Source organism: Amblyomma americanum, chromosome 3, assembly GCF_052857255.1.
Source record: "Amblyomma americanum isolate KBUSLIRL-KWMA chromosome 3, ASM5285725v1, whole genome shotgun sequence".
In the NCBI taxonomy this organism is placed as follows: Eukaryota; Metazoa; Arthropoda; class Arachnida; order Ixodida; family Ixodidae; genus Amblyomma; species Amblyomma americanum.
In genome coordinates this window covers 125849208-125863867 of record NC_135499.1, presented here as the reverse complement: position 1 = coordinate 125863867, position 14660 = coordinate 125849208, and positions in this window count along the sequence as shown.

The window sequence follows — 14660 nt, the reverse complement described above, 5'->3', positions numbered from 1 at the left end:
GTTTAGATCAACAGTAGCACAGAATTGGGCGACATAATATATTGTAAGTACTTAAAGGAACAAACAAAAAACTAAACAATGAAACGCCCGTATCACATGGTCACAGGCTAAGCATCCTTTCTATGGCCTTAAGAAAGGCACCCCTGAGAAAAAAAATTTTCACCCTTCCGTGCGCTGATGAAGTGAAGTGTTTCGCGCCAGACACCAGCTCCCCATCAGCTCACCATCAGCTCGCATTGGTAATATTACCAAAGGTGGCACGTTCTCGACCATTCACTTTTTCTGACCACTTGTTCATTCTGGTTAGAGCTCAAAATCATCAATGCTTCGTTCTCACTGCCCCGGACGTGAAACTGAGAGTTGGTGTTGCTGTTTTATACCGCGAATGACGCGCCTGTCCTGCGTTTCGTGTTTCTTCTACTCGTCCTATAGTTCCATTGCGCTTTGTCAGTCTGTGTCGTAGCAGAATGACGCATTTTATTCCAAAGAAAGCCCTCGAGCAGTTGTCGTTGCAAAATGAAACAAGTCTATAAGTGTAGCATCCGCAATCATCTATTCAGAAAAAAACCACTCACGAGCTGATTACATTGTGCTCGTGACGTTTTATACTTGGCGTGGTCCAGTAACGCATGCACGCGCATCGTATTGCATCGATATGTTAAGGAATGTAGGGCCGTGAAAGTAAACAGGGCGTGCTACTAAAAGATGTCTCGTCCAGTGCCTAAGCTATGCGTTACCCTGCTACGATGGGCGCAGGAAGTTTTGGTGTAAGCAGCGTGTTCTCGAGAGTGATCGATACTTGTCTCATAGCATCTGGCTTTCTATTCATTTAGTTTTTTGAAAATCTGCGAAAGCAACGCTACCGGCGAATTATTAGGCCAGGTATCGACGTTTGCTGTGATGTTTTGTTGCCTTTCCGCTGTCAAGCCTTTACCGCCAGCTTGTACCACTTAACCTCTAGGTATACTGCATGGAAGGGTTTTTTTTCTTCTCCCTTCCTGCCACAAGGAATGCGCAGTGAAAAGAAGACATTGAAAGGTTCGCATTTGAGCTCCTATGGGCGCTGTAGAATGGAACACCCTTAGTCGCAGTGGCCTCAGTAATGCATTCAGAGCATTCTCGGAAAGGATCATGTATTGATATGAAGGGAGCTATCTGTCGCACAGCAAAAGGGCAGCAAAACGTCAATCCGTTACAGCCAGCAGACTTAAGCATAACTAAAGATTGCGTGTTTGCTTTTTGTGTGCTCAACCCAGGAAGAAACGTTTGTGCCAGCTTATTTCGTTGTGAAGAAAAAAAAAAACACTGGACGATATTTTCCGTTTAATGCGCAGAAGAACTGGATGCAGATTAGCATGTAGGAATTCTATTTTCAATATTAACAACTGTAAACATCAAATGGAGCATTTTAGCTCGCTATCAGGCAACATAAACACTAATTAAATACTCGTTTCAGGCAGTCAGCTATAGGCGAATTCAAAGGCGGCTAAAACGGGGCGAACATTCTGTCTTCCCCTTTCCAGCTGCGGGCGAAGAATGAATGGCGTAAGACGAAAATTATGTAACCAAAAACATTGCGCAATTCTACTCGCTTCTAGATATTCAGCACGCGTGATCTCAATTTATTTTTTCACAAAGGAGGAATATAGCACAATGCTTCGCTTTCCTTAAGTGCAGGTTTGAAAAGCTAGGAAGAACGTACGCCATTTTTTATTTCATTGTACTTATCATTCTACTTAAAAAATAATGCCGAGCACAGCGACTATCGACGAGGCTCGCAGCGATAAACAGGGTTCCGCAAGCGCCAGTATATTAATTTCATGCACTGCAGATAGAGCATGGATAATTACATTGCACGCTCAAAATATTTCAGCCGAGCAGGGCTGATTCATTCATTCATTCATTCATTCATTCATTCATTCATTCATTCATTCATTCATTCATTCATTCATTCATTCATTCATTCATTCATTATTTATATTTTGCATATCTTGCGAAATACAAGTATCAGCAAGCACGGTTGTATGACGCAGGCTATGTGATATATGCAATGTAATTTCTTAGTATTAAATTTGTGCAATGGTGAATCTGAGGCCGGCTATGAAATGTGTGGCTCTGTGAGGCTGGACGTTGTCCTATACAGCTTTCTGGAGAAACTGTTTACTATAATTGTGTCCTCTAATAAGGCAGGAACATATTTTCGCAGCCGTTTTGCTTCTAGACATGATAAAAAAAATCGTGTCATTTAAAGAAACGCAGCTACAACCCGACGCGTTGAGAGGCAAAAGTTATGGCAGTTAGAAAATTGAGATTAGGTACTATTTAACTTTACAAATTATGCTGAGCAGCCAGTTGTTCAGACATAATCCTTGAGCAAAGAACGAAGCGCCGAAGACAGACGCTACTCCTGCCCTCGCCTTTTCTGTGTGCTGTCTCAAAGCTAGATTCTTCGTTGAGATATTACGGCTATTGCACAAGGCAAGAAATAACAGAGGTAAATCAGCCAAACAATAACTGTTTATGTGACAAATGGGCAGATTCAGGAACATAAGTTAAGCCTAACAGCAGCAGTATGGTCTAAAGAGTCAAAAGAAAATTTTTGGGGCACTTTGGAAGCAATGAAAGCAACCTTTACCGACAATGCATATAACACTTGATAATCCAGAATACCTTCCAAATAGCGCTTAGCAACACGCGGCCTCGTGATCGTGGTCATAATCTTTGAGAAGCTTTAAATGGACGCTGGCCAATGTTAAATTGACAGAAAAAAAACGCACCTCCGCGTTATTAGCTAGCACTATCATCCAGATACATCAGGTCTTTACCGATAAGTTCTTTGGTGTAGAGGCAAATAATACTTTTCCATTTTTGTTGAGTGGCGAAACGCTATATGTCCCACTGTATCACATTCTAATTACATAAACTTTAGGACAAAGGCCTCTTTCATATCCCTCCAATCAATTCAGTCCTGCGCCATCTGATACCTTCAGCCCAGAAGTTTACTAATCTTATCCACCCACCTAGCTTTATTCCACCCACTACTGCGGTTGCCTTTTCTTAGAATTCATTCCATTACCCTTAACAACCTGTTACCTTACCTTCGCATTACATGCCCTGCTAGTGTTTATTTCTTCATATTGATTTCTACTCATGTTTTATTGTTTTAATCAGCTATGCTCTCCATGTGTCTCCTAACGTCGCACCAACCAATTTTCTTTCCATAGCTTGCTGCGTTGTGCTGAATTCAAGCTGAACCCTCTTCGCTAGCCTTCACTTTCGTGCACTATAGGTGGGCAGTGGTAAGATCATACGCGTGTTATATACATTCCTACTGAGGAGTTTCGATAAATCCTCGCTCATGATCTGATATTACCTGCCAAATGCACTCCACCTTATATCGATAGTCCTCACTATCCTGTGGTAAATCCCCATTTATGATCGGAGAGAACTTGCCATACGCACTCCACCTTACATCGATACTCCGCACTATCCTTGCCGCAGTGATGTTTTTAAGAGCGCTAGCTCTTGCTCATCAGTTTTCCAGGTTTGTGGGGTTTGCTACCACCCTGAGATCACAGCGTCATCTGTGGCAGCAATTAGAAAACACCATATTCGCATGCAGACTTGTAGCGCCATATACAATAGCATTGTAGAAACAGCCACCTGCCGCGCGCTAATGATGACGTCTCGGTGCAAATATGGAGGATATTGTTGAAATATGTGAGAATGACGTAAAGGGACGAAATGGCGGCATAGTTTCGGTTCCTCAAATCCAGGATGACAGGCATTAAAATTGGTTGTGCCCTCCCATCCCTTTCCTTCGTCATCCCCCCAAAATATCCTACAACGGGAGGAAAACTGTCTCGTTACGGGACCGCTATATATGTATACATTCGTTCCGCTATATATACTCGGACAACAAGGGGAACCCATCCGGTGACAGTGGTGTACCGTATTTGGTAGGCAAATAAAACCCTTTGGGTTGTGGTATAGACATAAAATTAAATTAAATAATGGTTAAACATTGTAAACATGCAATTATACTAATTGAAGCGTTACCATATCGCGCCACAAGCCGAATTCTAGGCCCACCTTGACCCCCAAAACGAAGCAAGTTCCGTGCGGGACGTATCTTGAGGGGGTGTAACATGACAACGGGCACGTTCTTCTTCGCTTTCTTCGTCTAGTAACCCAATCAGCTAACGCTGGTTACTTCAACGTCTTCTAGGCTGTGGCGGCCTTTTTATTTGTTTTTACATCTACAGTAAACAACCAAAAGTTTAACTGCCCATGATATAAGCAATATAAGTTTTAAGTAAACTATCGGGGTTTCGTGTCTTCGTCTCTGATATTTCGCAGCAAACACTAATACTTACGATTGTTTTGAAGTAAAAGATACATGCTCCTAATCCAAATGGTCAACATTTTTCGGAAAATGACGACGTTTTTTAAGAAATCAGTATGATAGTACTGTGGCGTCCAGGTCACAGAAAAGGAAAAAAAAACATGCAGAAGTACTGTTCATAACGCTGTCTGAGGAAACACCGGTCTGAATATTTCCTTTCAGCAGGAATAAAAAGCAACCCTTAAGACCACATCAGTCGCAAGAAAAGGATCGCAAGTAAAAAATGACCCCGCCATAGGTTTGACCCTGCAAACTTCAGGCTTCAGAAAATATTGCAGCCTGAGAGCGGGCCGCCAATAGCTTGCGTGCGTAGATCCTTAAGCCTTCCTCTTTTCCTGCAGTCTTCCGCCGCTCTCAGAGGAGTGGCGTAAATCGGACGTCGATCGCATCGGGAGCATAGCGTCTTTGTATGTCTTGCGGAAGTTTTACCTGGATTCAGGAAGGAAGTGATGAGTTGGCCCGTAGTTGGCCTCGCGCTGTTTGCATAAGTTTTTATGCCGGCTTAAGTCTCTTCCTGCCGGTCGGTGCCAAGTGGTGGTACTGGAGGGAACCCCTAGAAAAACGCTTTCATAACATGCATGTGCCAAGATAAAGAATATGCACGCTCTTTATTCACTCTGACTGATCACCTCACTTACCTGGGCGTAAGCAACGTGCCTCATCCGGCCTGAGCAAGAGGGCCTGCGGGGTGACTAAGGTTTTTATCAGCTCGTTCACATTTTATTCCGCTAGGTTTTATGTATATTTCTTTTTTGTGTGTTTGATCACGGTTATACGCCATATACGCTATTTTTATGTCCTTCCTTTTGAATGGGCAAAGAAGAGAGATTACCACAATGACACCAGTTTTAAGATGGCAAAGTACACTGCATACCTGCGGGTCAGGCGGTGCAGGAATTAATAATAAAAATTTCTTGTCGCTTGAGATGACCATTGAGCTATGTGAGTGGTCATATTGCCCTCTTCAAGGACACACTTACTGGTTTCCTCATTAATTTTTTTCGTTGCTTCAGAGCATGCACATATTTTTTAGATAGGCAAAGACAGGTAGCTCGGACAGGCGGCTAAGAAAGGGTTGCAGCAAAGGGCAAGCAAATTAAGAACAGTCGCATGGTAGGACGCAGGTATGCATATAATTATCATCCAAACGTGGCAAACAAGAAAGGCCACATCTTTGTACATCTACCGCCAAGTATAGGCATATAGGCATGCAGTGCATCCATAATATCCTGAACAGATTATGACCCCTACCCGTGGTTTCTTTTCTTCTGTCTTCTGTGAAATTAGAATGACCTACGTAAACGGTACGATAATAAATGCCTATTTTCAAGAACACCACCAGTATTAAAAACAAACTATTCCTGATGTTTAGTTTTGTTTCATATACTTCTTGCTTTTTAATTATCTGTGTCGTAACCAAAGCTGCATTTCGTTCTCTTCGATTGCTAGGAAACTAATGGCGCTGTCGGCTGAGGTAGTCTTGATACCGAAGGTAGCGACCGAAGGTAGCGTAGGAAGGTTCTCGAACAGCTGTCGCCCTCTACGTCCGACGAGGTTCCCCTCAGCAGCTGCGGTATGACGGACGTTCCACGTCCGCTGTTAAGCTTAGGGCAGGAGCTGTTAAACGCTTTCAAGGTTAGTCTACTTCCAGAACAAAAGCACCGAGGAATAAAAGAGGAAAATAGCTGCCGTCGTAGCTCATTTGTTAGGGCAACTTATGCGACATTCGGAGGTCGTGCGAGGCGGCATGTGCATGTCTTTTCATTTACTTCCTGTTGAAATATCTTTTGTCTAAACAAAGTGATTACGCTTCTAATTCTTCCTATAACAAACATCGTCCTTAGACGCAAACATTCCCCGATGCTTTTTTGCTATCAGTAACGGTTGACTTCTTTCACACGTGTATCATACTGAGCCGCTCATTTCCCTGTGTTCTCAAAACCGCATACAAAATCTTTCAGCTAAGCACGCCAGTAGTTTTGGATAATTGGTTTTTTGAGTCACGAAGAACTCTTTGCGACATAGTATAGCAGCAATGCTGACAAAGATCAGAAAACATGTGAATAATGTTATCTTGTAAGCTCCTAGTAAGAAACTTTTAAACTTGTACAATTAAGTGCGAGAGAATAATTAGAGGTTTGTAGTTGGCCGTTAGTAAAAACGAGTGCCACGTTTAAAATTTCGAAAGCACGATTATGCTCGTTGCTGTGCAGCAATGAGTTTTTTGGCAATCTCGCGCGTTATTGAATCCTCACGCAGCTTGTCGGTCGCTCATACGGGCACCCGCCAGTACCATGCGGCGCACGTGCCACATGTCCTCACTCCCCTCCAGGATGGGGAGTTGGAGGCTCGAGCATAGGCGAGTAGAGAACAATGCTCACATGGTTGACAATGAATTGACTGTTTAGGACAATAAACTCTATTCTTAGGATGTAGATCTGGCGGTCACCTTCAGTACCATGGTGCTACCGACTTGTCTGGAACTTGTAATTAATGGTGCCCTAAATCACAAGGACGTGCCATGTGAAATAAAATTTAGGAGTTATGTTAACTGAGTACCTGTTGAAAATCTGCGAAGAACGCTATATCAACGAAAAAAGAGAGAATTATCAAACTGAAAAGACGCAAGTAGACATTTTTCGTGCACGTCCTGACCGACTAATCCTTGCCCACCATTGGAATAGCGTAGCTGTGCGGACAAGTGGCACGTTACAGGTACTGACGAACATAGGGCTAAGTTTCATCCGTATATTACACTTCGGACTTTTAGAAATTATGTTCACTGAGTCGCTTATTTTCTTTCTGTAGTTACATTCACTCATTAGACAATATTCTTCTTGATCTAATTGAACTCAATAACCGAAAACTTATCGGCTTATTGTAATGTCACCAAATGTATACCATTGAATCAAGGTGCTATTAAACCAGATTTTTATAGAGCGGTAGCACTACTAGGCGCATTTCCGATTTCGAGCATACGGAGATATGTACAGTCGTCCAGACATCTGTGTAGAGCGCTCTAGCGGCGCACTGGGGAGTACATTGGCGGCATTTACGACTGCCCTAGGGCTGCAAACAAGACCTTATCCTGCATGCTCATTTCCAGGCAGCCTGTTTAACTCCTCATGTTTTTAAAGCCTATACCGGGCCCGCAAGCAGCGGTGACAGTCATGAACACACAACACGGAGAACAGGCCGCGCGCTCTAGACAGGCGTCTGGACGACTGTACGTCCCTGAACCTTGCTTTGTGGCAAGCCACCCATCTGCCCACGGGGTTGTGGGTAACGTGCCAGGTGTGTACACCTGTCAGGCTTATGCGAAGGACTGGCTGAAGTGTACACCTTGGTGAAGGTCTTCAGTTAAATCTCTTCATGGAACAGACCTTTAGGGTAAAAGCCTTATGGCAAAGGTCGAAAGGTGAACGTCCTCAAGGTAAATGACTTCCGGCTAATGGCCTCAAGGCCAAAGGCTTAATTATAAATGTCTTCAGGTGAGGTACCTTTAGCACGCAAGGACGTTAAGTGCTAGCCGTAACTAATGTAATGCACGATATTCTGCGCTCAGCCAAGCTTAAGCTTCTACTTATTTTGAATTTTTCCGATGTTTTCAATCGTTCTCTCTTTTCTGGGGCCACTTCATATGTATCGGCTCATGGATTTATTTAGTTAGCCACTTGTTAGCTCCTTTCTCGCTTTTAGTTGGCAATGACAATTATAACTGCAAAGCACTCCCTAGCGCGAGCAGTACTTTACGATCCTTGCGTAAAAATTTCTCGTTTAGTCCTCTTTAACAAGCGCCTTTAAGTTTCTTGCTATGGGGGATGACACTTTGAGTACGTTCAAATATAAATTTTCGATAATCTTCTTTTGCCCATAGCTGCATTGCTAATTAGTGTTTGAGTGAAGCTTGGTTTTTGTACGCTAACTTCCCTCGTTGAAAGCATTATTCTGAGCATATTGCCGGAACAAAACTGTTAACATACTCTATTGACACTAACATATTATGCTTTCCTTTACAGTCATTAAGAGAACATGCGCATTCAGCGAGAAAACTCGGCAGAAGATCTAAGAGACTATCGAACCATCTTTTATAGCGCTCGATGTTATTCCTGTGATTAAAGCCTGCAGCGAGAGTGGCAAATTTTTGAGTTATTTGCACTTGCAACTGTTTAAAACGAAGCGCTCTACACGCAATAAAACGTGAACAGTGCTCTAGAAATGCCTAGAAGAATGACGAACTTTCGTATAAACTATCTGAAGGTGTATTGACTGCTAGTATCTGTACTTTAAAAGGATCATCAAACTGCGTATCAACTTGTTTTAGCTTCTGCGATGTTTTGCACATAGTTTTGCACTGCCTTAGAAGTTTAGAATAAGATAGCAATGAAAAAGCGACACGCTTCAAATTCAGGCGACGTACTGAATGCGGCGGTAGAGGGACCAGAGAAGCCTAAAAGCAATTAGTGCTGTTCAGCGCCAACCTAAATTTCTTTGAGGGAATTTCGTCGTGTATTGAACCGCGTTGCTTTAGTTCTGGCAGCTAATTCAGTCGTAGTTGCACCGCCATTCCCATCGGCACCAGTAACGAACACAAACTTGATATTCTAACAGCCTCTGGGTAGTTTTAAATGACCGACTGTGAAGCGAAATTTTGTGGTGGCGTATTCTGATTATCTCCATAGTCCTTTAATAGAAAGCGAAAAATTTGCAAGACCATAATATATGCGTGTGACTAAACCTTACCATTCGGGAGATTCTATTACTTCCTTGATATGCTATTTACTGAATCGCCCATTATGCGTACAAAGTAGCGCCTGGTTCACAAAAGCGAGCATAACTGCGTCATTATCTTAGGCATAGGATATTAGCAGTAGGACTGTTTACCTTCCATTCAAGGAAGCGAAACCAGTTTATGGCGTAGTGGGGGCGGAGGTTCTCCAGCAAGGATATAAAAAAGGACTCTTTACGACTTCCGCGTCCATTGAGCGCTCCGCATGCAGCATCCGTAAACACATCGTTGGCGGCCGTCTCTACTAATCTTTTGAATGAGCTCCCGTTCTCGCTAACACTGGACTGATCCTAAGACTGCGCATTGCACTAGCATTGTAAGATGGAATCAGTGCACACAGAATACAGGGCTAAACGTTCTTAATGGGCCATTGAAAAATGTTGAGAGCTGTGAAATAACAAGCACATAGTGAAAATTAACAACTGAACTCTAACCCCTTTACTCAACGGCCACTATTATTTCAGTCGTATCGATTCGTTTTATAAATAATTTTTCAACTCTTTCCGCTGGTTTTGAAGTAACCTATTATCTACAAAACCGGAATTCTCAAGCGTCAGGGAACCTCTGAGTGCAGCCTGACAAACCATGTATTTTATACGGATCGTCTAAGTATCCTAGTTCATAGCATGTAGTGATAATCATACTGTCACAACCTAAGGAGCGCCGTGCGGGTAGGCGTAGGGGAGGACCGAAGAATGAGGTCGATCCTTTATTCACAGTGCCAGGTGTAGCCCGAGTGGTCCTGTCGAGCCAACCACCGCTTCGTCGTCGTCTCGACTAAGCGCGGATGCCACGCGGTATTAGGCAAGTGGAAATATTATACATGAATATACATGTTTCCGGAAGATATCGATAGATTGGTATGTGATTGCTGCTGTAATCTTTGTAGTAATTAACTGCACCACAGTGTAGCTTTACACAGCCGTCACGTTTTCTCAACGTTCATATTCTTACGTGCTTGCTGTATGCCACTGGTAGGAACAGTTACCACTGGCTATGCAAGCAGCATTCGCTACAAAGGAGCAGCAAAGGACAAAGCAAGCTTTGGGGCACTGTCAAAGAAAGCAACATTTGTGGCAATTCTAGTAGATGTGTTTCACAGGGCACAGCAATTGGAATTGAGTCTTTTAATCAGTGTGGCACCAGCTCATCTACTTTCTCGTTAAGCAAGGCATCAAGCTCACATGGGTGCTTCCCATCAAAATAACGCCGTCACGTTGTGCTCACATTAATGGACCGCGGGTGATAATACCGTGGCCGGCTATGGATTTCCCAAACCGTTAGTACTCGGCTGTTGCACGCAGCAAAGGCAGGCGCCTCCCACCGTGAATACCACAAGAACGTTGTCGCTCCTACGGTGATAGCCTATGAGCCAGAGTAAGAAGTGGTGGATCTCGCTTCTGTCGCCTGCAAGCCGACAAAGCTGGTTTCAGTTGCAGGTGCTAGAACAACGCGTGGTGGTTTTAGGCTGCACAAGTTCCCTCACTCGCAACTCTAGTTGGGGCTTGATTGTTACTCGATTTTCACTTCTAATAGGACACGGTCACTAGGCCATATGGGTCGTCTGAATCCTTCCAAATACATCATAGTCTGGATGGTTTGAGTGCATGTGAAGGCATGGCCGCGCCAGTGCGGCTGATCACAGAAGCGTTAGACTGCTAGCATCATTGTTCAAGGATGCGCGCCTGTCGAGATGAACGTTATTAACTAATGGAGCCTCGCACAGAGGCAAGTGGGTTGTAGAAAAAATTGAGGCGTTCATGAAGCCACCTGCTCGAAGGAATTATTAAATCGAGGGAACTCACTTCATTGCAAGTCCTTGGATAGGGGCGTGCGGTGGTCAGTGGATTAATTTCATAACTGTGACCTCAAAAGAATATTTTAATAGTTTACGGGGTTCCCGGCCAAGAACCTCAGTGCAAGTGGCAGGAAGCGATCTGAACGCTTGAAAAGTCATCTTCTTCCTCCCAGAGGTTGATAAATTGAAGCTCCTTTTAATTGCGAACAACACCTCAAGAGAAAGAAAATTTCCGGACCCCTGTCAGCGTCTCTGTCTCTAATCCCGCAGCTGGAGCCCACATTGTCCAACACGCGGGCCAAAAATGAGTACTCTCAAGGATCTATGAATGTAATGCTGAGGATGACTTGATGCAGACGGTCGGCGCATCCGAATGCAACCTCATGCGGCAGCTGGAGGGGGAGGGTTTCGCGGCCAGCGGTAGGGCGGCTACTGCCGTCACGAATTTAGCGCGCATCCAGACCAGAAGGGATACGGCGGCGTCGCGGAGGCGGCTGCGCCTAGTGCGTAGAGCCATGCAGAGGTAGAATTGCCAGCCGCGCGGCATCGAGTTACATCACACCGCAGCACGAGGCGACTGCGTTCACAAAGCGACGGCGTTCGCTCGCGGGCGGTCTTACGCCTTGTCACGCGTAAGCAGTCTTATGTGTCTCTGCCGAATTTTTCTCTAAGAGCTTTTTATAGCTTGACTTACTGAGCCTAACCCACAGAGTATTCGCAGGCGGCGCCATCTGCGAACACATTCCTGCGGCATGAAGTAAAATACCAGAGGTCATGTTGCCTATGGTTCGATACCTCAAGTTGTGCACACTTGACAGGAATGCATCAAACCTTCAAAAAACATTCGCGCTTCCTGATATCACGTTGTTGATATTAATGATTATTTATAAGTCATAAATGTTCTGGCCGGCTTGAAATATTAGTTATATGGATTTCTGGCCCTTTACCTAGTCGTAGGCAGCATGTCTCAATTGATGGAGCAGAAGAATGGCGCTGTTGCAGTCACTTCTTGAAATTTATATAACCTCCTTGCATGATGCCACAAGAGGGAGAAGGTTCTAAACAAAGGAAAACAGAGTTCCTTCAAGTGACGCGTAAAAACGTTCTGTTTGGTAACAGGTATCACCATGGACAATCACCAATACATGAATTCTCCAGCGTTAAGTAAATAGGTATAACAATAATTAATAAGCTGTACCGGAATTCATATGTGGAAAATATCTGCTCGGCCGCCTTTCGTAAATTATGGTTTTTACGGAATAAACTCTCGAAAGTTCCCGCTGCTGTTTTAGTATCCGCGTATAACTCACTAATAAGGCCTAAGCTTGAATATGCTTGGGTGGTATTAGATCTTTATATTGAAAACAATAATAAACGATTTCAAAGGAAAGCCGTAACATTTTATTCCAAATTTCCACCATTCGATTCACCGTTTGAGTTAATACAATGCAACAGTATCCAATCTCTTGGGGCAAGAACAAATATTGGCCGACTTCATTATTTGCAATATGTATTCAGGAAAAGGCATGAATTGTGAAGAAAAGAATGCCACCTCTTTAGCCTAAATTCAATAGGAACCATTTGCTGGCTACTGGACGCAGCTGCCCACGCCTGGATTCGATTGTCTTTATATTCTGAAGTTTAGTGGAGCCTTGAAATCCGAAAAGGCAATACGTCGGGTCTGCCGGCATCAAAACTCCCGCGCTGCTATAAATAAATGCCGTACCCTCGAGCGAATTCACTCATGGCAGAAAAAGTGAGACGTGTGACAGCTCCGGAAAACCAAGCAGCGATCGTGTAAAGCGGTACAGCCCGAGTGCACAACACGAAGCCAGAATTTTTGCCTAAAGGCCTCTTTCGCAATAGGCTATTGAGGCAAAAACGGGTCTGGAGGTCCTTTTTGTCTTATAAAGTGGACTATTCTGTCTCCATCCTAGATACCGTTGGAGGTGTAATACATATACATGTCACGGTAGGAATGGTATCAAGGAGGAGCAGGCCTCATCGTTTGCATTTTATGGTGCAACGAGCTGTTCAGCAAGCATGTCATTGTAGGAAGAGAGTCGCACACGACTCTGTCAGGTTTAAATGATACGCATTTGTTGAGGAAGCATAGATTCTTCAAAATCACAATCCTCGAGGCGTCGCTTCATATCACGCTGTACAGTATTCTGGAAGTAGAAGTGGTTGGCATTGGCGTGGCTGATACTGAGCGACCTAAAAGGATGAGCTTACTTTTTTGAATTAGAATCTTTTGCACCACAATACACAGCGCCATGTGCCAGATACCAATGCCAGGTATTTCCCTCATACTCTAAGTGGCGGCTCTGGTAGACCTGCGTGCATGGCGCGATTATTTCTTTCTCCTTCTGAAGCACTTCGACTATTTTGTGTATAAGTTATTTGAGCTCCAGTCTTACAAATGTATTGCACCTCCTGTAAACAGACAAAGTAGGCCGGACAGCCACGTGCAAAAGTGAAACAAAAGCATAATCACTCAGTTAATTCCTAAATTACTTGTAGAATATGCGCAGCTTGGTGAAGAATGTCCGTAATATGAGAAGGGCAACCCATACGGTTGGCGACTTGTGAACAGTACAGGCATAGCTTTGTTCTGCTCGTTTTGCACAAAGAGTATTTTCTGTATTGTGCCAAAATTGTGTGCTACAAATATCTGCGCCAGCTTGTTTAGAGCAAGGTGTGTGATAAGCAGAAACCTCGACAGAAGTGAGAAATCTAAAGCTTCTTGTCAAACTATTATGCTTGTCCGCCTGGTAATAATTGGAGTACATGCAATGAGACGCAGGATAATGATGTTTTTATGATAAGTATATTGCCCTGTGATTCCGTGAGATTAGTTTCACCAATTTTGTTTTTTTCATCTTTCATGTCTCTGGAGGGTTATATGCTCTACGCTGACGGGTTATGGTTGTCTGCTATTACATACAAGTAGCTGCAGATAAACACAGACAGAGGTACCACAATCGAAGGCACCATTTTCTTACACGAGTTACTAGCTCCTGCTTCAATAGACAGCCTGCTGTAGATTAATTCATTAATTCACGACCAATAAAAATAACACGCTTCTTTTAAGTAGACTGGATAGACTGGAAACACGAAATCTTAGTAGCCAGTGACTCGCTGGCACGGGTCTGGACAGGAAATAAAAAAAATGTCGTTTGGTGCTCAAATGCTCGGCGACCGAAATGCTTACACCTACCCACAAGATATTTGCTGCTTTTTAGTTTTCAGTGAACCCGAATCTTACCGCTCCAGGAAAAGCGAACAATTTCAAATACCACCGCGCCAGAAACATTCAGCAGCATTCGTAGCAGCAGAAGAATCAGAAATTCCTTTTTGTTCAAAATTTAATTCGGCATCAAGCTTTCGACAAAGACGAATTTCTGATGCTTCTTGGCGCTGTCGTATTCTGACGCTCTTTTATGTGAAATTGTTCGCTATTCCGGGACCGGAAAGATTCGGGTTCACTAAAGCTATTCCCTGAAAACTACGGCACTTCTTTTTTCGTTTCTCATTTCACTTCCTCCTTTAACTCTTCCCGTACGGCGCGGTTCGTGTGTCCACTGGGATCAGCGAGGAAGTTACTGCGCCGTTTCCTTTCGTCAAAACTAATTTTTAATTTTCAATGAAATTTTTGTTTTCCTTCA